The 25,921-nt window shown below is 46.3% G+C and overlaps 1 pseudogene; it reads right to left on the reverse strand.

The window, feature by feature from the left end:
* Positions 1-940: 940 nt before the first annotated feature.
* Positions 941-25,921, reverse strand: part of LOC127668129 (60S ribosomal protein L29-like) — a 31,880-nt pseudogene continuing 6,899 nt past the window's right edge.

A 25,921-nucleotide genomic window follows, 5' to 3' on the forward strand; every position in this document is an offset into this window, starting at 1 on the left:
CTGCGCCAAGTGGGGGGGGGCTTTATGACTAGTGTCCATTTTTTAATTTTTTTGAGATAGGGAGGGTCTTATTTTGTAGCCCAGGCTAGCTCTGAAGTGGTAGCAGATTTCCATTCGTAGCCTCCCTGATGCTGGGATTGCAGGAGTGCACCGCCATCTGGCATCATTACTGAAAGGCCTGCAGAGCTTGAGGGTGCCAGTCTCAGGGGCAGGCTATCTCAAGCAGAAGCTTCTAGATAACCCAGAAAGAGACCTAATCCTGCATATTACCTGCATATTACTGTGTGGCTCTGGGCCACACAGTATTCTGACTAGAGCATTCTTGTTAACAGGTGTGAATCATGGTAGGTGTTCTGTCAGCCAGCACAATGATCCCTCACTTTCCACACCCTTTGTCTTTTCTCTCCCATAGCTGGTAGGAAGTTCGATATCAAACACTTTTCTTAAATCAGTTCAGTAACTCTTACGGAGAATCGATCCCCCCTCCCCTCAAGTCTCAAGAGATATTGGCTAAGGAAAAAAATGGATTAAAAAAGGTTTGGAGCCTAAAACAAGGTCCAGTATCCCCAGGGTAGCTGTGTCACATGGCGAATTTTTGGCCACATGGATCAGGTTTCTAGCAAAACTTATCCAGGAGACAGAGTCCAGTTCCAGGAAGCAGGGCACTAGACAGATTGGGACCCTGTTTTTCTCTACTCCAGTGGGAGGGAGGTAGATAATCATTTGGATGCTTATTGCGACAGGTGCCCAGGCCTGAGGTTGAGACAGCCAGCCTCAGGTGGCCTGGATGCGAATGTGGCAATTGTGAAGGTTGCGACATCGGGAGATAGAGACACGATAGGTGCCTGGGAGCCCCGGTTAGAAGGCACCGCAGGACCCAGCCCTTAGCACACCCACTGTTGCCCTGTGCTCTTGGAGAACCAAGGGCCCAGGACCAATTTTAGACCTGGTTCTTCCTCCTCAGCTTCTTCACGAGACCTGGAATGTCCAGGATGATGGTAGAATAGATGTCTGGTACGATCATGTACCACAGGGTAGACCTTCCAGACCAGGAGGAACAGGCTGTCCCCTGGGAGAGAACAAAAGAAAAGAGAATTTTTATAGGTCATAGGTCCTTGCTACATATTTGTTTTCAGTATGGTCTCACCAGGGATCTTATCTTGGTCTTGCTTGTGTCCAGTTCTACAAAGAAGAGAGATTTAGACTCTGTTTCCTAAGGCTGGAAGTGGTCAAACCTATGAATTTCTATCAGGATTAGTGAATTCTGTCTGTCTGTCTATCTATCTATCTATCTATCTATCTATCTATCTATCTATCTATCTATTTATCTATCATCTATTGTTCTTTTTAGTTATCAATTAACATACCATCTTATTTGGGTTTAAAAAGAAAAAACAAAGGTGATTGCAATTCACAAAGCTGCCAACTCACTTTACAGTGAACCAGTAACAATGAATTAGCAGAATCAACCTGCCCTACTTCCTATGTCTCTGTCTGAATCATAAGTTCTCTAAGCTCAAAGTTTCCATTTAAAGCAGACTTGGCAATTTTCACGAATGACCCTTGCTCAAAAGCAAGTCCTGGTAGCTTTGTCAGGAGCTTTGTGAGCCTCTAAAAAAGAATCCAAGGCCAGCCTTCTAAAAAGCAAGGAGTGGATCTCTTGCCTTTGTGTTTACTTTGTCTTATTTCTCTCTCTCTCTCTCTCTCTCTCTCTCTCTCTCTCTCTCTCTCTCTCTCTCTCTCTCTGTGTGTGTGTGTGTGTGTGCAAATGAGCATGTTTTGCATGTGGAGGCCAGAGACTGATGTTTGGAATCATCCTCCATCAATGTTTTAACTTGTTTACTGAGGCAGCATTTCTCAGTCAAATCCAGAGTTCAACCACGTGAGCTACTTGGCCAGCCAGGTTGCTGTGGGAATCTCATGTCTCTGACAAGGCTGGAATAACACAGACTGGAACCCACACGCACTGGACATTTATATGGGTTCTGAGGATCCAAATTTTGGTCCATGTTTGTGTGGTAAGTGCTTTAAACATTAACCCCGGCCCATAGCCCTATTTCGTTTGGTTTGGTTTGGTTTTATTTGACAGAATCTTATGTAGAACAGGCTGGCTTTGAATTTGTTAGGTAGTTGAGGTTGGCCTTGACTTCTTGATTCTTTTGAATCTTCAGCCTCCAAAATGTTGGTAGGATAGTCGCATGACACACCAGCATGCACCTGACTCTTTCTATTAAATTTGTCTTTTTTTTCAAGACAGAGTTTCTCTGTGTAACAGCCCTGTTCTGAAACTTGCTTTTGTAAACACAGAGATCTGCCTGTCTCTGCCTCCTGAGTGCTGGGATTAAATCATGTACCACCACACCCAGCTGCCATTTCATTACTTATTTTTTTTAAATGAAAATCTTTAATTTTAAGAACTCTGTTATTAGTCTACATGATTAGATTTCTTTCTTTCTTTCTTTTCTTTCTTTCTTTCTTTCTTTCTTTCTTTCTTTCTTTCTTTCTTTCTTTCTTTCTTTCTTTCTTTCTTTCTTTCTTTCTTTCTTTCTCTCTTTTCCTTCCTTCCTTCCTTCCTTCCTTCCTTCCTTTCTTTCTTTCCCTCTTTTCTCTTTCTTTCTCTGTCTTCCTTCCTTCCTTCCTTCCTTCCTTCCTTCCTTCCTTCCTTCCTTCCTTCCTTCCTTCCTTCCTTCCTTCCTTCCTTCCTTGCCTTTCTCTTTTCCCCTACGAGTTTGAATAAGATGCCTTCTTCTATCAAGCTGTCATTTCCTCAGTGTTTTTCTGAGGGGATGGAGATTTGGTTGAGCAATGTACAAAGCAAGACAAAGCTGACTTTTCCCCTCCCTTTGAGCAGGAGAACCTTCTGCTCTCTGGAGACATGGAAGGTAGCCTATGGGACCCAGTGTTATTTCTTTATGACACACAACTAGAACAGAGTTCTCCTGGAACTGCTTCTCCCTCGCAGGCTGTTGAGACAGAATGTGAAGCTTCAAGCACAGGGTTGAGAGTGGGCGCTCAGCAGCACTCTCCTCCTGCCTGCCTCTCCTCCTTGCCTGCCTCGCCTCATCACCGTGGCAACCCATCCTTTCCCATTCTGGTCAATCTTAAGATGCCATATCGATTTAGTAATACTTTCCATTCATTTCCCTTTGAGAGTTTGATGTGTTTGTTAGGAACCAGCATTGTTTGTAGGTGGCACTGTGACTATATTTACAAATCCACTCATTTGTTTATTCTGAGGTTCCAACTGATGGTCATGTGCATGTCCAGACATCAGGTAACTACACATTCATAGGAACAACCTGCACTGGTTTCCTTTTCTAATTGCAGCATTGTTTAAACCTGAAAGCAAACAAATCCTACACCTTAGCATTGGGGGACACAGTGGTCTGAGTAAGAATGGCCCTTGCCTATACATAGGCACGTGTATTTGAATGCTTTGTCACCAGGGAGCGGACATCTTTGAAAGGATTAGAAGGATCAGGAAGTACAGCCTTTTTGGAGGAAGTGTATCACTGGCTGAGGGCTTTGAGGTTTCAAGAGTCAATGCCAGGCCCAGGCCCTTTCTTTCTCTCTACCTATGGATCAGGATATAGGTCTTTGCTACTGCACCAGGGTCGTGTAAGCTGCCATGCTCCCACCATGATAGTATCAGACTAACCCTCTGGAAAGTGAAACAAACCCCCAATGAAAGGTTTTGTTTTACATGAGTTGCCTTAGCCATGGTGTCTCTTTACATCAAAAAACAAAAATGACTCGGACAGTGGGTGTGACAGGATTCATGGTTGTCAACTCCACTATGTCCAAAATTAACTAACAATGAAAGTGGCTGGGTATGTCTGTGAGAGATTTTGAGTTACTTGGATCATTTTTGGTAGGAAGACCCACCCTAAATCTGGACCACACCTTCTCGTGGCAACCTATGTAAAGGCTATGGAAGAAACACTTCCCTTTACCCGCTTTCCCTAGCCCTCACTGGGACATTTATTCCTTTATTGGCGTTAATGCCTATTTTTTTTTCCTGGATTCTGGCATATACTGAAGACCAGCTGACACATCCACCCTCGTGGACTAGACAAGTACTGGATTCTCAGATGTTCTCTTGGTAGACAGACATTGTTGGACTAGCTGGACTACAGCCTATGAGACACCATTTTCTATCAGTTCTGTTCATCTAGAGCAGCGGTTCTCAACCTTCCTAATGGTGCAACTCTTTAATACAGTTCTTCATGTCATGCCCCCAACCATAAAATTCTTGTGTTGCTTTTTCATAACTATAATTTTGCTACTACATAATGTAAATATCTGATAGGCAGGCTATCTAATAATGTAAATATCTGATAGGCAGGCTATCTAATAATGTAAATATCTGATAGGCAGGCTATCTGCTGTGTGACTCTCATGAAAGGATTGTTCACCTCTCAGCAGGGTCTGGACCCACAGGTGGAGAATCACTGCTCTAGACTAATACAGGGGAATCTAGGAACAGTTCTGCTTAGAGACTGTGATGGACCATGACCTAGGTTACAAGATGATATAAACTCTCTCCTCTAAGTTGGTTTTGGGCCACAGCAAACTAGAAAAGAAGGAGCCAAAACGAGGTATGTTGTAGAAGTAAAGGGTAGAAAACATCCAGAGAGACAGATACCAACTGTAATTACATCATTGTTTAGGTAGTGATAGCTAAAACATCCGTAAACATTCAGGAGAGTCTCACCATGAGCTGTGTTCTGTCTCTGCCTCCCTCTCTCTTCTTTTTCTCTGTCTCTGAATGTATGTATGTATGCATGTATGTATGTATGTATGCATGCATGTATATATGTGTATGTATACATGTATGTATGTATGTGCATGTATGTATGCACGCATGCATGTATGCATATATGTGTATGCATGTATGTATGCATGCATGTATGCATGTATGTGTATGTATGTATGCATACATGCATGCATGTATATATGTGTATGTATGTATGTATGTATATATGCATGCATGCATGCATGCATGTATGTATGTATGTAGATGTAGAGCCCAGAGGTCAAAGCTTGGGTATTGTTCATCAGAAGCTATCCATTTTTTTGGTGGGGGGGGAGACAGGATCTCTGAGTGGTCTGGAATTTGGCTGGCCTATGAGTCCCAAGCATCTCCCTCTGCCTCCCCACTGCTGAGGGACAGTGCCTCCTTTGTTAAGATTTTAACTATGGAAGCCGGGCAGTGGTGGTACACGCCTTTAATCCCAGCACTTGAGAGGCAGAGGCAGGTGGATTTCTGAGTTCGAGGCCAGCCTGGTCTACAGAGTGAGTTCCAGGACAGCCAGGGCTACACAGAGAAACCCTGTCTCAAAAAAAACAAAACAAAAAAAAAAAACAACAAAAAAAAAGATTTTAACTATGGGACCCAGGGATCAAAACATGTTACTGACTGATCTATGTCCATTTCCTACTATTTATCCATATTGTTGATCCACAGTTGGTTTGTAGTCGACTTTGGAGGGCTGGCTGCTGCCCAACTAGCAGCATGCCAAGAGCAGCGGCTGCCTTTCAGCGAGTGCTTCCTGTGTGAACACAACAGTGTTGTGTGCTTACAGAGGGCTTAGTGCTTTTCAGTCCTCATGGAATATTCAAACCAAATATACGTATATGTGACCGTATATGTATATATAAAATGGTCAGGCCCCACCCAACCATCATGAAGTCAGAATCTATGTTGGGCCTAGACACTGAGATGATTCACAAACTTGTCAATTTGGAGTGAAGTCACTGTCAGGATCCTTACATTGACTCTTTCAACTTTGCACTGTCCCTGTGAGGTGGTGCCAGTGCACACCCCGTTTTTCAGTTGCAGATGTAAAGAAGTAAACCTCTTTATGTGTACCTGAGCTCCAGCACTCTATTGCCCCGTGAATACACCATAGTCTCTGAGAAGATGGGTCAGGATGAGTGAACGCCATGACAGGTTCAGGACCTGCCCTGAGGCCACTGCTAGGGTTTGAATGTGGGGCGCCCCTCCTGTGTGTATGTGTTGGGAATTTGTCTCCAAATGCAGCGGTGCTGGGAGGTGGTGTCTGTACAAGGAGATTGGATCGTAAGGCTCTGCTTTGGTGAATGAACGCATTCATTCATGGATTAATGGTTTAACAGATTAATTCATTTGAGGATTAAGGGATTAATGGATTATTGGGGGTGGAAATGTTATAACGTTTACTATTGTGTTGGGGGTGGGGCGTGGCTCGGTCTCTAAAGTGCCTGTTGTGTAAGCTTGAGGAGTCCAGTTCGGATCTCCAGCAATTTCTTAAAAGCCAGGTGCCATGTATGTTTGGAATGGAGGCACTGGGAGGATCCTGAGATGCCAACCAGCTGGTCTCACTTAAATGGTGAGCTTCAGGTTCAATCCTGCCTCAAAAGATAAGAAGGGGAGTGTTTGAGGAAGTTATCAGATGTTGACTACATTCACAACTACACACATGAATGTACTGTACCGTCCACATGGAAATGTATAATACCTCTCTCTCTCTCTCTCTCTCTCTCATATAATAAACTGCTTAGAGACCATCTCTGAGAGCCAGTTTGTTCCACTGTACTAGACAATGCCCTTGGCCATGTCATGGTACAGCAGGAAGGCCCTCGTCAGAAGCCAAACCTATGCCGGGACCAAGCTCCAAGAATGCAGCTGCCGGACCCCAGTTCTTCACGAATGACATGGGCTGCCGTACGCAGTGACGGCATCAGAAACCAGACTGTGACACTCGCCCACTCAGGTTTCATGAAGTAGGATTAGGACATGAGATGCTTGGGCCTGGTCTAGTGGACTGTCATTGAAGTGTCACTATTCCATGAATTACATGACACTGTTGGCTCTGAGAGGCATAACATGAAGACCATGGCTTCTCTGAAGAGCCTGCAGAAACCAGCCTGTTCCATGTTGAGCCTCCCAGCAAGGGAGATGTTTGTGTGGTGCTGGGCAGAAGGGATCATGGCAGGAGGCACGCATGAAGCCCAGGCTCCTTGTGGACCACCATGCCTCCTCCTGCTTCCATTGTTGAGTTCAGGTGATGTGATGGAATTTTCCCCTCTCCCCAGCCGTGCACTCAGTTCACTCACTGCCTGGTCAGGATTTTACAGACAACATCCTTTTGTAATAAAATCGATGCTTAAAACAAACAAAGAAACAAAACCTATCCACTTCAGTGATGTTTTAGAAAGAGGGGTAACAAAATATATATTGCAAAGTTCTGTATGATCTGTTTCCTTTTTCTTTTTTTTTCTTGCCTCAAGTTTATTTGTAAAAACAGCATAGGTCACTATTTGTGTGGGTAGGTGTGTCATAGCAGTCTGTCTGTCTTCACACTGGCAGGAGCCGTTTCTATGGGGCTTGGGCTTCACAGGGGCCTGGGCACCTTTGAGAGCCTGAACTGGAGCTGACACCTGGGCCTTAGCTGGTGCTGCAGCCTCTGCCTTGGTTTGAGCCTTGGGCTTTGGTTGGCAGAGCCTACGCCCCTTGGCCATGTACCTTCGAATCTGCTTCCCAAGCTTGGTGTGAGCGATGAAAGCCAGGCAGCTGAGTTGGCGGCCGGGGCCCTTTGGCATCCTGGGCTTGACGGCCTGAGGCTTCACAAGGGCCTTGATGGCCTCTGCACGTGCGCGCACTCACTGCCTTTGCATTGTTGGCCTGCATCTTCTCCAGGCCCTTCTTGTTGTGTTTCTTAGCAAAGTGCATGTTTCTCAGGAAAATGGGGTCAATTCCCTTAAGAGATTCTTATCTTTGTAACCGGGGTGTCTTGATGCCATTTCTGCGCCATTTGCAGGACTGGTTGTGTGTGGTATGGTTCCATGTCTGCACAGAACCTGAGGTTCCCAAAGCGCCTGGGACTGGAAGAGCGATCTATTTCCTATTAGATCAGCAGCAAGACATACTAGAAATAGCCTTCGCTCTCACAGCCAAGCAAGAGTGGGTTGATATATGTATTAGTCAGTTTTCTGTAACTGTGACAAAATAGTTGAATGAGTCAACTTAAAAGGAAGGGAAAATAGTCTCAGAGATCCACTTTCAGAGGTCTCAGTTTATAATTACCTCATGTGGGCAGAGGGGCATCATGATGGGACAGTGTGATATACCATAGCGCTTACCTTATGGATGGTGTGATATAACATAGCTGTTTACCTTATGATGGACACTTTGATATACCATAGCTGTTTACCACATGGCAGAGAGATAGGGCAATATTTCTCTCAAGGGCGCACTTCCAATGACCTAACTTTCTCCTGCTCAGGGTTGTACTAGTTCCCAATACTGCCACAGGCCGAGGACCAAGCCTTCAGTCCATGGGCCTTTTGGAACACTGGAAACTATCATCTGATTGTGGTGGCCCATACCCAGAATCTAGCACTCAGGAGAAGACTAATCTGAAAACCCATTCAGAGTAGTTTCATGACGCATATAAGGTTGCACGGTGAACTGACAAGATGAAGCCAGTTAGAAATAGTCCCCTGACCTCTGACCTATAACCTCTCTTTCCACCTGACTCTCTCCACCTATAAACCTTGGACAGCAAAGCACTTTCTAGCTTATTTCCTGGTGAGTGTCTTTACCCCAGCTTGGTTAGCAACTGGTCTGGAAGCTGAGTCAGGATGGCTGGGGCTCAGGCTATGGCCAGAAATCATGTGATGTCTAGCTCCCTCCCCTACTGCTCTAGGCTCTTTTTTGAAACACATGGAAAAGGGTGAGAATGATGGGCTTTTCTCAGGCTGCAGATGTTTACTGGGTCAGGCTAACTGATTGCAAAATGAGGATTGGGAAAGGGTGGAGGGGGCGGGGCCCAGGATCTTGAAGCTATGGTGGGATCCCAGAGGACAGCCGAGCACCTGCTGGATTTTGGTAAGCGGTGCTCCTCAGATCCCATCTCTTTCTGGGACAACCATCAAAGGGTTTGTGGCCCTCAGCCCAGGTTCAAGCCTGGTGCCTTGATAGCACCCACCGTGGGGACATCCTGCCTGATGCTCTCGAACCCTGACTCTCTCAGGATACGACCGCATGCATCCCTGCTGTGGCAGCAGGTCCTATCGTCCACCTAGCAAGCTGGAACTGGCTTCTGGACATCCTAACTCTCAGCCTTTAGCATAGCCACTGGCCAAGACTTGGCTTTTTTTTTATTTGCACAAAAATAGGCCCCCAGGAGACCCTAGGAGTGAGTGAGCTTCAGAGAGTAGAGATATCTATCCTTCTCTTCCTGGAACCAGGATGCAGGGATGTCAGGCTAAAGACCAGGACAAAGGGTGGAAACTGGAGGCGGAAGCACATCCTCTCTGAAGGTAAGAGGCCTGGACCGGCTGGCCCACTCATCGCATGACCTGTATCTTTGCTTTCTGAAATTCCTGCTGAATCTCCCTTAGAGAGTCTTGGAAGGAATCCAATGACATGATAGATAGGCAGAACCAAGTTCTGCCATTAAAAATATAGAATTTACAGTTTTATTTATTTATTGCTTTCTGTGCACATGGGCATTGGGGCACAAAACACACATTAAGGTCAAAGGACAATTTGAGGGGGTCAGTTTTCTCCTTCCATCGTGTGAATTTTGGGAACTGAATGAACTCAGTAAAGTCATCGGGCTTGACTCAAAGTGCCTTTATGTGCTAAGCGATCTCACTGGCTATCTTCTGTTTTTGAGCACAGTGGCAAAAAGGCACAGGCAATGAGCATCTTTCTTAAGCCTCAGGTTCTCTCTAGTTCATAATTACTGCCAAACCCTGCAGGATTGGAATGACTATGTGTACTTTGCTCTTAGCTGTCAATGTGAGGAGATGGGATGATTGTCATACAAGGGAGCTAGGGGCTCGCAGCACCAGGCACGGAGCGCCTAGTGGTTACTTGTTGAGGCACCTGGCATTGTAGCCTAGAAGCTGGGCTCTGTCCCACAGTTACTCAAGACAGTCATCCAATCCTAGAAGTGATGAGATCAGAATACTCATCACTGAGACTGGGATTTCTGGAGAGTCTGTCGGACATCTCCCACAGCCTTCCTGAAATGTCCTGAAGTGGGTGTCTGTGTAGGCTCATGAGTACTGTGATTTCTAGCTCAGTAAATGGTTTCCATTCACATGGTTGTTGTGTGGATTGCGAAGCCATTGGTGTCTGAGATGTCTCCTTTGTATCATGTTTGGAATAGTTCCGTGCCGATGGGTTTGGTAATAGAAATCCATGTAGACATTGTTTGGGAAACCACAGTGGTCAGAAACAAGAACCCAGGGCCTGAAGGGATGGCTCATTGGTTGAGAACACTTGTTGAGAATTCAGTTTTGGTTCCTGCCACCACCTATATGGTGCCTGACCACCATCTATAACTCTGGTCCAAAGGATCTGATGATAACTTCTGGTCTCAGTGGACATTCTACACATGTACACATGTGGTATATGTGAACCCAAATGCACACACACATAAAAAAAAAAACCAACCAACCAACCCCAAGGTTTTGTAGCCCTATGGCTTTGGTTCAAATGCCCGATCTGCCTCTTGTTACTCCTTTGATCCTGAGTTAACTTCTGTATTTTGTTAGATGATAGTGGTGCTGTTCTACTAGGACTTTCGGGGCACTGAATTGACTGACTGAATTTTAGTGAGGGTCTATTTGTGGCCCATATCTCTGTGCCTGGCACGTCAGGATGTACGGATGGATAGGGAGGCAGAGAATTTTTTTTTCTTAAAGAATTGTCTGCATGCATACAATATATTTTGATAATATTCCCCACTCCTCTCCCTAACTCCTCCTAGATCCATCTTTCAACCCCCTTCTTCCTCCCAATTTTGTCTTTTTATATTTTATAACCTACTGAATCCAGTTTGTGTTTCTCATACACTCATGGTCATGAGGCCATGTTCGCCAGAGGTCACATCCCTAAAGACTGATGACTCTCCCTTCCCCAGAAGCCATTAGACTGTCAATAGGTCTTCAGCAAGCGATGGGGACCCATGATGAGTGCCTTCTCCCTCCATTCTGGAATGTTTCCTGGCTCAATTTTGTGTAGGCAGCCACAGCTGGACAGCACGCTTTTAATCTCCACCTGCCTTGGATGTTCAGACAGGAAGAAAGAAAGAAGAGATAAGTTACATTCTGTCTTAGGAGATCTGCAAAGTCGGATATAGGTTTGTCTTCTAAATCTCCCACATCAGGGAGCATTGTCTTTGTGAAGAATACAACAAGAACCCATATGTGGTCTACTGGCTTGTGGTTTGCTCAAACACAGATGTCTTTAAGCTCCGCTGGCAGGCAGTTGAGTTTAGAGTTTCATCCAAGCAGGTGACGCCAGGGGTCCAGTACTCCGGGGGAATGAACACTGGATCCTGTCCAAAACGGATTTTGGTTTGGGGCTCTTCTTTAGTCTTAACCTTCTCTGAGCTTTAGTGTGACCATTGGTAAAATGGAGGCACCATTGACATAGTGCTGGAAATGCCAAGAGTGACATTGTGTAAACAAGGGGCTCTCGTGGGGTGAAATCCTCAGTGTACTATGTACCTGTCAACTCTGAGATCATTGTCCGGCTTGTTCGGGTGGGTACCCAAGCCTTGAGCTCCCTCGTGTGAAGGTTCTGGGGGAACCTCACATTGCTGGAACCTGGCAAGCATGTGATTGATTAGCCATAGGTATTGGTGGGTGCTCTGGTATATGGGAGCCCTTTCATGTGTTGAAAATTACTCTCTAAAGTCCTATGAGGATGGTAGTTGAGCGTTAGTACCTTTGGGTAGTGACTGGGTTGTAAGGGCAGAGCCAGACATGACTAATATTCACTTTAGGAGTTGCTTTGTTATAAGAATGAGTTGTCTAGAGCACTTGATCTGTCTCACCATGTGGTGCAGTGGTTTTCAACCTTCCTAATGCTGTGGCCCTTTAATACAGGGCCTCATGTTGTGGTGACCTCCTCACTCGCAACCATAAAATTATTTTGTTGCTCCTTCATAACTGTAGTTTTGCTACTCTTAGGTAATTGTGATGTCACTGTCACAGCTCACAGGTTGAGGACTGTTGATGTAATGCCTTTTGTTCTGACTTTCTGTCCTCTGGGCTTTTCAGTATCTAGTGCCATGAGCTACCTTGACCCTTGGTCTTTTAACACGTTTTTTTGGTGTATATTAATTGTAAAAAAAAAAAAAGCATTGTTTTCATTGTGACATGTATGTAATGTACTTTGACTAAGTTTCCCCTCTCCTCTTCCTCTTCCCTGAAATACCTATGTGTTGTTTCCCCACGACTGTCTCCTAGACCCTGTACATAAGAGAACACGTATGTCACACTCACCTTTCTCATTTGGGCTATATTCCACTTAACATGATGATCTTCAGTCCTATCCATTTTCAAAACAACAAGGCTCACTCTTATTTTTTCCTCGGATAATCCATTGTGCATATAAAGCATGTTTCACTCCTGTATCTATCCATCTGTTGATGGGCATAGCTAGTTCTGTGACTTGGCCATAGTGACTGGTGATGATGACATGGGGTTGAGAACATGCCTGTGACATGATGAACACAGGGATGAGATCATGCCTGTGATATGTTGACTTGGGAACGCTTCCAGTTATCGCCAAGGGTGGTGTAGCCAGATCAATTGGGGGTTCCACCTTCAGTTTTGTGAGGAAGTCTGATGCTGATTTCCACAGTAGCTCAGCTGTTTGCATCCCCCTCAGGACAGTATAAGGATCCTTTCCCTCACATACTTCCCAGATTCTGCTGCGGTCTCCAGTTGTTTTTCTTTAGAACTTCCCTGGTAGTGCTATCCAGGCACAGTGCTCGGAAAGGGACCGAGGCAGGGGTGACACTAAGTCCCTGACCTTCAGTTAGGAGCCTGCGCTCTAACTGCAAGCCTCTGCTGCTCTGTGGCCTGGTTAAGTCACTCTCCTCTGGGTTCTAGTCTCATCTGCTGTGTGAGAGAAACTAAACACCATGGCAGACTCAGACCAATCAGGTAACATTTCAAATAATTTTTCAAGGCACAGGAATCTATAGATTAAGAACAGTAATAATCAGGAGCTTTATACTATAGCTTTACCTCTGGAATAAGCATGCTGACTGACCTTGGAACAAGTTACTTCTCCTTACCAAGACTTATTTACATAATCTATTTTCTGAGATTTCTAGGGCAGATCAGCAACTCCAATGCAGGACACACTGGAATCAACCTGGTAGCATGGTAAAAGAGACATGGGTGGAAAGGCTCACTCCACTCTGACTCAACTGAGGGCTCTGAGCCACACCATTGGGATCATCAACTGACTGTCTAATATGGCTAGTGCATCATCAGTGTTAGGGGACAGGGTATCCCCAAGGATCCAAAGTTCCTCCTCTTCCTCTTCTTCCTCCTCCTTCTTCTTCCTCTTCCTCCTCCTCCTTCTTCTTCCTCTTCCTCCTCCTCCTTCTTCTTCCTCTTCTTCCTCCTCCTTCTTCCTCTTCCTCCTCCTCCTCCTCCTCCTTTTCCTTCTCCTTCTCTTGGATTAGGAATCTTGGATTCTTAATCTTTCTACCTTCACCTCCTAAGTGCTGGCATGTGCTGCCAAGCCTGGTTCAGAAATTTCTTTGAGGCTTTTGTTTTGAGAAGTTTATGCGATATGATGGTCATAGGTGTCCTCAATGCTGGGGCTACCATTCTCTTTGCCAGCAGTGTGTGTGTGTGTGTGTGTGTGTGTGTGTGTGTGTGTGTATTTCTGTCCATCTCCAGGAACTCCACACCTCCCCCCACTAGACCTCACATATGGGAGCAAACATGTTATATAATCTTTCTGAACTCTGGGTGGTATGCCCTAGGATTATCTGGAAGTCTTTAGAATGCTTCTATGACTGGATCCTACCCAAAGAAGTGCATACAATCTTTAGAGGATAGCGCATCCCTGTTTAAAAATATCTGCCCAAGTGATTTGAAATATGCACACCTGAGTTGAGAGACGTTGGCTTAGAACTTGCCACAGAGCAAGAGAATGCTGTCTGACACTTTTCTGGGAAGGTTGCTTATGGTCTGGGATAGGTGGTGGTCCTTAGAAGGGTGACCTCTGAACAAGCTGTTGATGATGTACCTGGTCTAATTGGTAAGGACGTAGCCTCTGAAGTTAGGTAGTCTGGGATTGAATTCCAATTCTGTCTTTATTGGCTAGGTGACTTTGGACAAATCGTGAACTTCTTATAAACTTACTTTACCTACCTGTAAAATGGGCCTGATGATAGCATTCACTTCATGGGGCTGCGAAGGGTGAATGTATTCTGCTGCAAACTCAACTGAACACCACTCAGCACACAGAGCACTGCTGATAGTGTGGGGGAGGGGCCTATACCGTCTTGCCTTCTAGACCCGTGTGAAGCTCTGTGATTGGGTGGAGGCGTCTTTCCCTAAAGACAAGATCATGTCTGCTCCACTTTGCTCCATATCCCAGATTACTGCTCTTTCCCATAAGTCTTGTCTGCTAAGCCTGCCAGCCTTCCCTGGCTGTGACTCGTAGTCACCAGAGAGAGTTATTGGAAGTGCAGACTCCCAAGGCCGCTTCTGTCTGCCTCATCTCATCATTACGGAATAGGCCTTGGGTGAAGCCAGGGACTGGGGAGTTGAAAACACTTCCCGAGTGTTATGGTTTGAATATAACAATATTCTCTATAAGCTCATGTATTTGAACCCTTGACTCCTTATGCTTGGCATTGTTTGGGGAGGTTGAGGAACCTTTTGGAGGTGATAGTTAGCTGGAGGAAGTGAGGTAAGAGACAGTCACCATTATAGCCTAGCCCCACTTCTGGCCCCAGACCCTCTATGCCAACTGCTCCACTGAACGTGACACATGATCCTGCCGCCACACAGCTGTCTACCCCCATATCTTCCGTGTTATGATAGACCATATCCCCTTAAACTATAAGCCAAAATAAGTCACTTCTTGTCAGGTATTTGTTCATAGCAACAAGAAGAGTAACCTGACCACATGGCTTCCCCTACCGCTGCCCCCAGTACTGGGGATGGAACCAGGGTTCTGTGCGTGCTTAGGAAAGCAGTTTTCTTCTGAGCCACATTCTCAGAATCTTACCCAAAATGTCTTAAAAATTCAGCCAGACACTGCAGTGGATACAAAACTCCATGGAAGCCCATAAGATCACTTTTGTACACAGGTCCACAAGTCATCAAAAAGTCCTTTGTCATCCGGTAGTCTAGACTTTTGCTTTGGAAAATACAGCTAACATATTTTCTAACGGTGGGGAGATTTTTACAGAGTCATTGTGATTCTCATGCCTTGCAATAGCTTAAAAAACAGATTTATCAGCAACTCCTATCAGGAGTCAGAGTCTGTTCCTTGCTTCTTGGATCTTGGCTCCCAGTCCTCCGCTCTCTCATCTTTACTGTTTCCTGAGACCACTGTGGAGGCTGAGAGCCTATAAAGAGGTACCAAGAAATTCCAGCAACAGCCAAGTACTACCCAGCAAGCTCATGAGTGAGACCATCTTGGTCTTCTGTTCCAGCTGCCCAGGCAGCAAACACAAGCTAACGTGTTTTCAAGCTGAAACAAGGGCAGCAGGAGAGCTGATTTGATGATCAGAAGAACTGTGAGAAATGAGTGGATCTCTGTCAGTTCAACCAGCACGCTGCAGGTTTGTTACAAGGCAATAGATGCTAGGAATCTGTCCATGCTGGGCTCGAAAGACAGCTCAGTAGGAAACGTGCTTGCAGTACGATCATGAGGATCCGAGAAGCAGGGGTAAAAGACATGAAGGCAGGTGTGGCATTATGTAACCCAAGGGTCAGGGAGTTTGGGACAGAGGGGTCACTTGGGCCCACTGATTAGCTAGTCGAACAGATTTGGTAAGCTCCAGGTTCAGTGAGAGACCATGCATTATACACGCGCGCGCGCACACACACACACACACATACACACACACACACACACACACACACAAATAATAAAAAAAAGGAAAAGATTCATGATTTCCCTTCCTTTAGACTCAGAGTTCATATCAGCCAGAAAGGTAGCCAGAAGAGGGACATGCAATCTCCCAGTCTCTGGGGAGTCAGATCTGTGCCCCAGGTCAATTTAAGAGGCTGGAAAGTCCCAGGGGTCACATTTGGCTACTGAGGCCAAGGCAATGTAAACCCCATTTGACCCTTTTGCCTTTGGAAGCCTCATCTTCCCAGGGCTTGGAGACCTGAGATTGCAACTATGTCCAGCATCTTCTGTCTGCACTGTGGCAATACTCCTTCTGTGGCCTGGGGCCTTGGGAAAGCTTGGTGCAATCGTGAATGAGTTAAACGCTATCTGATCATAAGTCAGAGAGCCTGTTTTCATTTTCAAAACTCTGTGTGTCAGTGGCTCTAATGCAATGTCCAGCAATATCTTGAGCAAGTGACCGGCAGGGGACATAGGATGCTATTTACTCAAGATAGCTCCATCACGCAAAAGCGGCTTGCCTAACCGGGTTTGTAAGCGATGGTTACGAGACCACCGTTGCAACAGGGATTGCTCTGGGGGATGGTCCCAGGAGGGAGCTGGTCCCTTCAGGCCAAATTTGGGGCCCTTTTCTACTTTCTGGACCTCTGGGGACCCCTGGGTCTCTGGCCATGAGCAGAGCAAAAACAGAGTTGGGAAATCCTGATCGAAGTGTTATGGTCTGGGTAAGGTTGGCAGCAGGCTTCCTGCTACCTTGGAAGAAACAGCCTCAGGTGTTGGCAGAGTTTGGATATGATTAGGGGCCTGTGGGTATGTCATGGGGGAGGGGTCTGGACACACAGAGGAAGATGGTGACTTGGGCTTTTGAAACGTTTGGTGTGGATCTGCGGGGCTGGGAACAGAAGTCAGTTCTAATTCAGCACTGAAATCATGGTGGGTGGTGTCTGTCTGCTGTGCACACTGTCAAGGGTGGCCCCTGTGAGTGTTTCCTGGAAGGTCAGATTATTAGAAAGTCTTCATGGATTCTGTTTCTCCCTTTTGCCCAGGGTCTGAGTCACTGAGACCTCAGCTACCACTTCTATTGCTGTGTCTTCCACAACTACCACCACCATCAACAATACTTTCACTGCCTTGTCTACTACGTGCATCACCATTGCAAAGAACACACTCATCATCTAAACACTGCCCTCCACATCTGCCTTGCAGCCATCATCAATATATCAATCCTACGATCGATATCAGCGCCAGTCCTGTCACCACCACCATCATCAGTACCACTCATGGCACCACCAATACCATCACCACCAACACCATCACCACTAACACCATCATCACTCCCACTGACATAACTTGATTGCCACTGTCAATGCCGCCACCACCACCACCACCACCACCATTGTGACCACACTTCCTCTCCTATTACCACCAGGTGGCTCATTCAATAACTTTTTAGTATTTCAAGGCATGTTTGTATATTCACTTAATTCTTACAACATTCCTAAGAGCCAGGCATTATTGTACCCATTTTATGTCTTAGGAAGTTAAGGCTCAGAGACAAAATGATGTTTTTTTTTTCTCTCTTGGAGATCTCTAGGTGAGTGTATACTCTAGGCAGGAATACTGAGAAATCCAGGCGTAGCAGTCATATTTTCAAAACTTAAAAAAATTAATTTTGGTAATAACGGAACCTATGTAAAATAGTATAATTTCAACTCATAGTTGTTGGCCTTTCCCCTCCCCCAATGTGATCCCCCCACCCCCCAGTGTGGACTCATAGCTCACCTCATCTCGAGAGGTCACTTTCCCAGCGCTCTGTCACAATATGTGGCTGGTGGCCAGGGCGTTGGACAGCACTAATCTAGATCTTTCAATGACCTGTATTCTCTTTTCCTTATTGAAACCTCTCCCCTCTTCCATAATATTCACCATATTTTCTCTTTTCCTAAAAAAGGAGTTTTGAGCCAAGTTATTCCCTAGGTCTTTTCTGGTTCTAAGGTTGTCTGAGGGCAGAACGAAGCCAATACCTTTTAGACTTTCCTGAGACCTGCAACACAGATGGGAGCTGGGAGACAAGGGAAGAGACGCCCCCGAACTGTTGCCACAAATGTATTACCTTTTTCATGGATATTAGGGACAGGTAGTGACAGATACATGAAACCTATACCTAGAGATACACAGGCAGGGGTACACATAAGGACCCCATCACCCCAAGACACAAGACACGCAGGTGCGGAGAGGCACGGAGACATGGTACTCTGAGGTCACTTCTGAATGTGTCTTTAAGTCCCTGATATTATCGGGGCCGTCCTACCCCCTTACAGGCCAGGTATAATTCCACAGGCAGCACACATGTGATATGAACACTGGATTAAAGGCTCAAGTGGGGATGGGAGATGGGGTAGTCAAAGTGTGGGATGCATGGAAAAGCCTTAGGGACACCCGTCGCTTTGTAAGCTGACTGAAAGACATGGCAGACCAAACATTCGCAGAGCCCTGTCTCCACCCTCACCTGTATCCTACATTTCTTCTCTTTCACGTATGTGCTCTTTATGTGTGGACGCTGGGTCACCGTGGGAAAAGTACTGTTCCTCTAGGCCAGCTCAGCAAAGTTCAGCTGTCCCAACTCATGACATTCCCCAGGGCCCTACCCAGCCATCTCCTCTCCCTTGGAATTCTGCCTCTGTTTCTCTTTCTTTTGTCAAGGTCAACCCTGAGTTTCTTCTCTCTCTCTCTCTCTCTCTCTCTCTCTTCTCTTCCCCTCTCTCTTTCACATGCATGCGTTCTCTCTTGCACTTTTTCTTGCATTCTCTCTTGCTCTCTTGCTCTCTCGCTTGCTTGCTCTCTCTCCCTCTCCCTCTCTCGCTCTCTCACTCTTTGTTTTTTCCCAGACAGTGTTTCTCCATGTAGCCCTGGCTGCCCTGGAACTCTCTTTGTAGACCAGGCTCGCTGAATGGACAGAGATATGCCTGCCTCTGCTTCCCAAGTGCTGGGATTAAAGGTGTGTCCCCATGCCCCTGGCCTGTTTCCTACTCTTTTGATCCTCAAGTTGGCCAACTCTCTCTTTCTTTGGCTTATGGCTAGGCAAAATTTTCTCCTCTGATGAAGTCTCAGTCCTTTGCTCCTCTTCCTAGTATCCCTTGGCTTCAGCTTGTCCCTGAATTCCCACACCCTTGACATTGAATCTCCTGTTCTGGGGTGGGGGGCTCACAGGGAGGATCCTCCTTCCCAACTCTTTCTGCTGAAGATGTGCCCTCTGCAGGCCTTCCGGGCACTCCTAGGTATCCACAAGTCTTGCAGGGCAGGTGCTACTTGATCCTGAGGGGGAAAGGAGTAGTTGTAGTAAGCTGACTGCTATGACCGAGGGACTGAATTCTTTCTCTAGTTCCTCAGGTTCCGTGTGAGTGAGTGAGTGAGTGAGTGAGCTAACCTGGCTCAACCACTTCATCCTGATTAGGTCACCCCTGGTTGGAGGATGTTCCTTGAGTATTCCTCTGGGCTCCTAGAGGCATTGCTCAACACTGACAAATGAGCAATGCAGTCCAGGCTTTTGAATTGGAATCCTTCTTTTTGTGTTGGTTAGACAGGGTCTGGTCTGGAACTCAATATGTAGACTAGGCTGGTTGCAAGCTCACAGAGATCTACCTGCCTCTGCTTCCTGAATGCTGGGATAAAGGTGTGTGCTACCACCTATAGCTTGAAGTGAGGTTACTAAAAAGAAGGCAAAGGATTTTGCTTCCATCCTCCTCCCTTTTTTATTTCTCCTCTTCCCCCACTCCGCCCCTTTCTTATCTTCCTCTCCTCTTTCACTCCCCATTTTCTCCAGTACGGAATGGTTCTGCTTCCAGATGGGTTAAAGAACACAGGTGTTCTCTGGCTTTCCAGTAGGGTCTTGTCTTTTCTCTTCCCAGATCATCACAGCATGGGAGAAAGCAATACACACGGGGCGTTAGGTGCTGGGGTGAAGGTGGACTCAACCCTAGTGAGTGTGCATAAATGGCATGTGTGCGATTCCGACTGGGGCACTTGGAGGCGCTTTACTGGGTAAGGTCAGTTTTCTTCGTCTCCGTCTCGATCAAGACTCAGTTCCACACGAGCCTCAAGGACTGGATGTCTGTCACTGGGTTAAGGTAAGGTCTCTCCGGGGCACTTGTGGTGGAAAGGAGCTCATGCCTGGCCCTCTGGAGGCAGCCACAGGTGTCTTGGATCAGGACGGGGAGGCAGTGGAGAGATGGCTCTGTTAAGAAGGTATGGGCTTCTGAACCGGACTCTAGCAGCCTTCTACAGGGTCTGTGCAGCCTTTCAACAGTTCTGGAAGGTAAGTCTGTCATCAACACCTCCCTCCCTCCCTCCCTCCTTCCCTCTCTCCTTCTCTCCCTCCCTCCCTCCCTCCTTCCTTCCCTCCCTCCTTCCCCCCTCCCTCCCTCCCTCCCTCCCTCCCTCCCTCCTTCCCCCCTCCCTCCTTCCCTCCCTCCCTCCTTCCTTCCTTCCTTCCCTCCCTCCTTCCCCCCTCCCTCCTTCTCTCCCTCCCTCCTTCCCTCCCTCCTTCCTTCCCTCCCTCCTTCCCTCCTCCCTCCTTCCCTCCCTCCCTCCTTCCTTCCTTCCTTCCTTCCCTCCCTCCTTCTCCCCTCCTTCTCTCCCTCCCTCCTTCCCTCCCTCCCTCCATCCCTCCTTCCCTCCCTCCCTCTTTCCCATCCTCCCTCCTTCCTTTCCATCTTCCCTCCCTCCTTCCTTTCTTCCTTTCTTCCTTCCTTCCTTCCTTCCTTTCTTCCTTTCTTCCTTCCTTTCTTTCTTTCTTTCTTTCTTTCTTTCTTTCTTTCTTTCTTTCTTTCTTTCTTTCTTTCTTTCTTTCTTGCTTTCTTGCTTTCTTTGCATATCTATTTATCTACCCATCCATATCTGTCTGTCTATCTATCTATCTATCTATCTATCTATCCATCTATATCTATTTATCTAACCATCCATATCTATCTATCTATCTATCTATCTATTTACCTATCTATCAAACAATCATCTATTATTATGATAGCTGAAGCTGGCTTTGAAATTGCTTAGTAGTCCAGATAGACCTTTGGAATTTTTGATAATCTTGAATAGCTAGAATTATAGACCTCTACCATCAGACCAAGTCTTTCTTTCTTTTTTTTTTTCTTAATCTATTCTCTCATGTATTATGTCTCAACTGCAGCTTCCCCTTCCTCCCTCATCCTCCTCCTTTCTACTTCCCCACCTGCTCCCTCCCTATCCATTCCTCCTCCTTTCCCTTCAAAAAAGGGCAGGCCACCCAGAGAGATCAAGGAAGCACGGCATATCAAGTTGTAGAAAGACTAGGCACCTCCCTTCATATTAAGGCTCAGTAGGAGGACAAGGGTCCCAGAAGCAGGCAAAAGAGTCAGAAATAACCCCCACTCCCTCTATTAGGATCTCCACAAAACACCAGCACTACTATAACATACATACAGAGGACAGTCCAAATCTTAACTTCTTTACTTAGACTAGCAAGCCAAGTTTCAGAGAAGGGAAGGTGATTCCTGGTCTGGGACATATATGTGGGACCCAGGAGAACAGGAAAGGGCCCAGGAATGGCTGGAGTGGGGAATGGGCCAGGGCTTGGCTGGAGCCTACGCAGGAGACTCCCATCAACTCAGTGAGAACTTGCTTCCTGTCGGCTAAAGGACACCTGGTGACTCAGTCCTTCCTAACTCTCCTCCCCCTGACTCATTGCCTTTTCTACCTGAAGGGCTCCAAACCCCAGGGCCTTAGCTCAGATTATGTCTTCAAACCTTCTCCAGGGCTGCTTTCTTTAGGGCTGTTGTTCCTAGGCTTTGCAGGGACAGCAGCTGTCCGTGGGGCAGCAGCTGCCTCTTCCCCTTGATGGATCCCTGCGGTCACAAAGTGGCAGAAATCTCATTTCATCCTGAAGCCTTTTGTGAGTGTGCCCAGCACCGGCCTTAGCACTTGGGACAAACCTGTGTTCTGCAGAGGGTCCAGTCTCACAAACAGGACCGCTCAGAGCAATGTACCAATGTTTTTTTCCCACCCTGCATTAGAAACCATTTGAACTGGGAAGTGGTGGCACACACCTTTAATCTCGAAACTTGGGAGGCAAAGGCAGGTGGATCTCTATGAGTTAGGAGGCCAGCCTGTCCTGTAGAACAGTAGAGATCAAGTTCCAGGACAGTCAGGGCCACACAGAGAAATTCTGTCTCCAACAACAACAACAACAACAGAAAACAATTTGAATCAGGTCTTGGTAGCTCACACTTGAAACTCCAGTACTGGGGAGGTGGAAATTTGAGGATCAGGAGTTTAAGGTCATTGCCCAGTCAGGTTGAGGCTAGACTAGACTATGGGAGGTCTAGTCATATGTATATGTGTATGCATATGTGTATGTTTACATGTATATGTACACACACATGCACACACACACAAACTAAAAAGAAGAGGACAAAAAAGGAGGAAAACAGCTGAGATCAAGGCAAGTCAATGATTTGAAATGAGAAAATTCAGTTTATCAATGGCCAGTATGAGGCCAGTTACAAAGGCCTCTCGTGTTCATTGTTAGTGCGCATTATTATTATTTTAACAAGTTGAGTCCACTGTTCCCTTTTTCTTTTTGATGAGGGGAGGTCTAGAGGGGGAGCAATCCAAAGATCGCCAAAGCTTCGGGTTTTTTGGGGGGAGGGGCAGGGAAACTCCCTTACTACCCATAAGCCTTCTGGTTTCTCGGTGGCAGCCTGACTTCTGTCCACACATATGGCCATGTGTTTACCTGCACTTTGGCAGCTGGCTGTGAAGTCCCTGGTAGGAAGACAGACTGAGGTGCCCACTGGTCACCAGCGGCAAGCCACTGGACTTGAGGGATGTGATTCTTTCACACGGTTCCTGGCTTGTCCAGTTTTGGGGCCCCCATCTGTATGGGGGAGGTGGAGGATTCCCCCCTCTATCTAAGTTCTTAGTACTGTACCGGCTTGTAAGGTAACTATTATTACCTGCACTTTACAAAAGAGATAGTGGCTCAATGATGTGTTACAGGACTGGAAAGTGACAAGACCAGACCTTGGAGATCAGAGCCCAAATTCTCTCCATCCCTTGTCATTCCCCAGCCTCAGCAGGGAGGCGGGCAGGTTTGCTGTGTGGGGGAGGGTAAATACTGCAGCTCTGAGGGGAAAGCGATCCTGGCGGGGAGCCAAGAAATACCACAAAGTCACACAGCACAACACACCCAACACAGATATTTATTGGAATAGATAGACGCAAGAGGGTGACTGCCTCTGCTTGAGGGAGAAACAGCAAAGAACAGGAGGCAGGCTTTATGTAGGGTTTCTTGGGTGTCAGGGGAGCGTTTCAGGGTGGCCTGAGTTGGGTCAAGTTCAGGGATTGGTGGGATTTTTGTGGCCTGACCTTGTGTTTTTTTTTTTTTTTTTTCGTTTTTTTTTTTTTTTTTTTTAATTTGTTTGTATTTTTTCTTCTCTGTAGGATGGAGCTTAGCTGCCTGAATCTTGACAGGCTGGAAACAACCCTTATGGTAGCCTGGAGAGACAGTGGGGTGTCTACTTGCCTGGCTTGAGGAGCTAGGCCCTGCCCATAGAGAAGTCTGGGAGCGGGGCCTGGCCACTCATGCCTTGAGGGATTTACAGGAGGTAGACTAGGGATGGCTTCCTGTGAATTCAAGCATGTTTAATAACATCTCTGCCCCTGCTGCCGATGAGAAGTCAGGGGACTCCTATCTCTTGCTTATGTCTACAGTTAACGAACACATCTTTGAACATTGGTAAATGTCTCCCAGGGGACAAAATTATCCTGGACTTGGAAGCACAGCTACATAGCTAAGAGCCTCAGGCTGGTTGCTTGCTCTTCCTGGTCTTTTGTGAGTCCTGCCCTGCCTATGTGGTGGGTGGCGATTCATGGGCTCTCTAGTCGCTTTCCTAGGTTTGCAGTAGCTTCAGACAGCCGTGGTTATGTACGACAAGCTAAGAGGGCCTGGGTTTCAGCTCTATAGCTGCTGCCTCTCCTGCATGAAGCATCCTGTGGCCCTGACTTGTTTATCCCTCCCACCATGTTAATATGAGTTTAAGAGACTCACATATGGGCTAAGTCCTTGGTTACACAATTCAAATTATAGCAGTGCCTCACTTCTTCAGTGCCATCTATGTGTAGCAGTGCCAGGCTGGATTTTGGTCCCCACACAGCATCCCAGATGTTCTCACCCTGCATAATCGTTCACTACAGCAACCCTGTCCGAGAAGGTTTTCTTGGTGGCCCTCCCTTCTCTCTTCACTACAGGGGATTCGTCCATAATGGAAATGCTCCGACAAAGGCCAAACCTCATTCAGACCCAAGACTTGACATTTTCCCCCTCACCCACCTCTGTCTGGACCTGCTCATTTATTCACTAAACAAATACATTAAATATCTACTATCTGCAAGTGGAGCTTTTGGAATTTGAGTTTAGACTCATAGAAATGACGTACTATGATATGGTGGGGGGGCGAGGGTTCTCAAAGCCTGTTTTTTTTTTTTTTCTTTTTGGATTTTGTTTTTTTGAGACAGGGTTTCTCTGTGTAGCCCTGGCTGTCCTGGAACTCACTCTGTAGACCAGGCTGGCCTCGAACTCAGAAATCTGCCTGCCTCTGCCTCCCGAATGCTGGGATTATAGGCATGCGCCACCATGCCTGGCTCAAAGCCTGTTTTGAGAACCCTGTTAGAGCCCAGGGCTTCCTTCAGGGTTCCAAACTATATTTCCTTTAATAATTTAAAGGCTTCCTTCCTTTATTCCAAACTATACACTGCCACACAATGATTATAAACGCAGACAGCAAAATCCAGCTGCTTCCTCTTAAGCCAATAGCAGAAAATTTACAAAAGATAAAAGTAATGTTAGACTCAACTCTAAATTTTGCATTCTGAAAAATATTTTTCATGAACAGAAATTACTTTTGTACATTTGTGTTTGTATTACAATTTCCACATAGACTGGAATATTACATCCTGCAGGGTTCCTTAAGCAGGAAGTAAAACAATCAAAACAGCTTTAGGAAGTCCCTGAAACTGACCAGATTTACTAGGCCCCCCACCCTCCTAGAGTTATCAAGTCAAGATGCTGAGAGAATCCCTCAGAGACAAGCCACGCTACAGAGGAGATTTTTTAAGACCAGACCAACTTCTGGTCAGGAAGAAGCAGATAACAGCCTTTCTGTCTGGAAGAGGTTTAGCTCAACTGAGTCACTTGGAAAGGAGGCTCTCCAACATGCCGAGCTGCCTGCTTCCTACCTGAGGACTGTTGGCCACGCTGCGGTGGGCTTTGGTGATGCAGCTGGCTGAATCATTTCTGCTCCTGCAAATAACCCCTCATCCACACTCCTTTAATAACCCCAATAAAACCCAATAATAACCAAAGTTGGACTTCGCTGGTATCTGTACTTTTTGGTCTGTCATGGGCTCTCTATCCAGGGTGAATAGATGTGCAAGTCTCTCTAGGAAAAGTCTTGTCACACAACAATTTCAATGACTTTGCTAGCCTTATGAAGGAATTAATAAGGTTAAAATGTCTTTATTGGACACAGCTGCATGAGCCCCAGGAGGCAGAGGCAGGAGGACTGCTGACAGTTCAAGGCTAGATTTGGACTACACAAAAGCTCCAGGCTAGCCAGAACTCTGTCTATAAATCAAAATAAAACAGGTCTGGGGTGATAGCTCAGATGCTAAGTTTTGCAAGTTTCATCCCTCAGAGCTGCTTTTTTTTTTTTTTAATAAAAAAATATACAACTCTCAAGTGTGTTAATGTGTGTTTAGATCACCAGTGCTGAGGCAGAGAAGGGCTGATCCCTGGCTTAGCGGTCAGTCAGCCTTATCTTATTGGTGGTGTATAGGCCAGTGAGAGGCCTTTTCTCAAAAGCAAGGTAGGAAGCACTTGAGGTTGTTCTCTGACCTGCACATATGTGCATGTACTTGTATGCTCATGTATACTGCAACACACACACACACACACACACACACACACACACACACACACACTATGGAATT

The sequence above is a fragment of the Apodemus sylvaticus genome, chromosome 17 (assembly GCF_947179515.1).
Source record: "Apodemus sylvaticus chromosome 17, mApoSyl1.1, whole genome shotgun sequence".
Taxonomy (NCBI): domain Eukaryota; kingdom Metazoa; phylum Chordata; class Mammalia; order Rodentia; family Muridae; genus Apodemus; species Apodemus sylvaticus.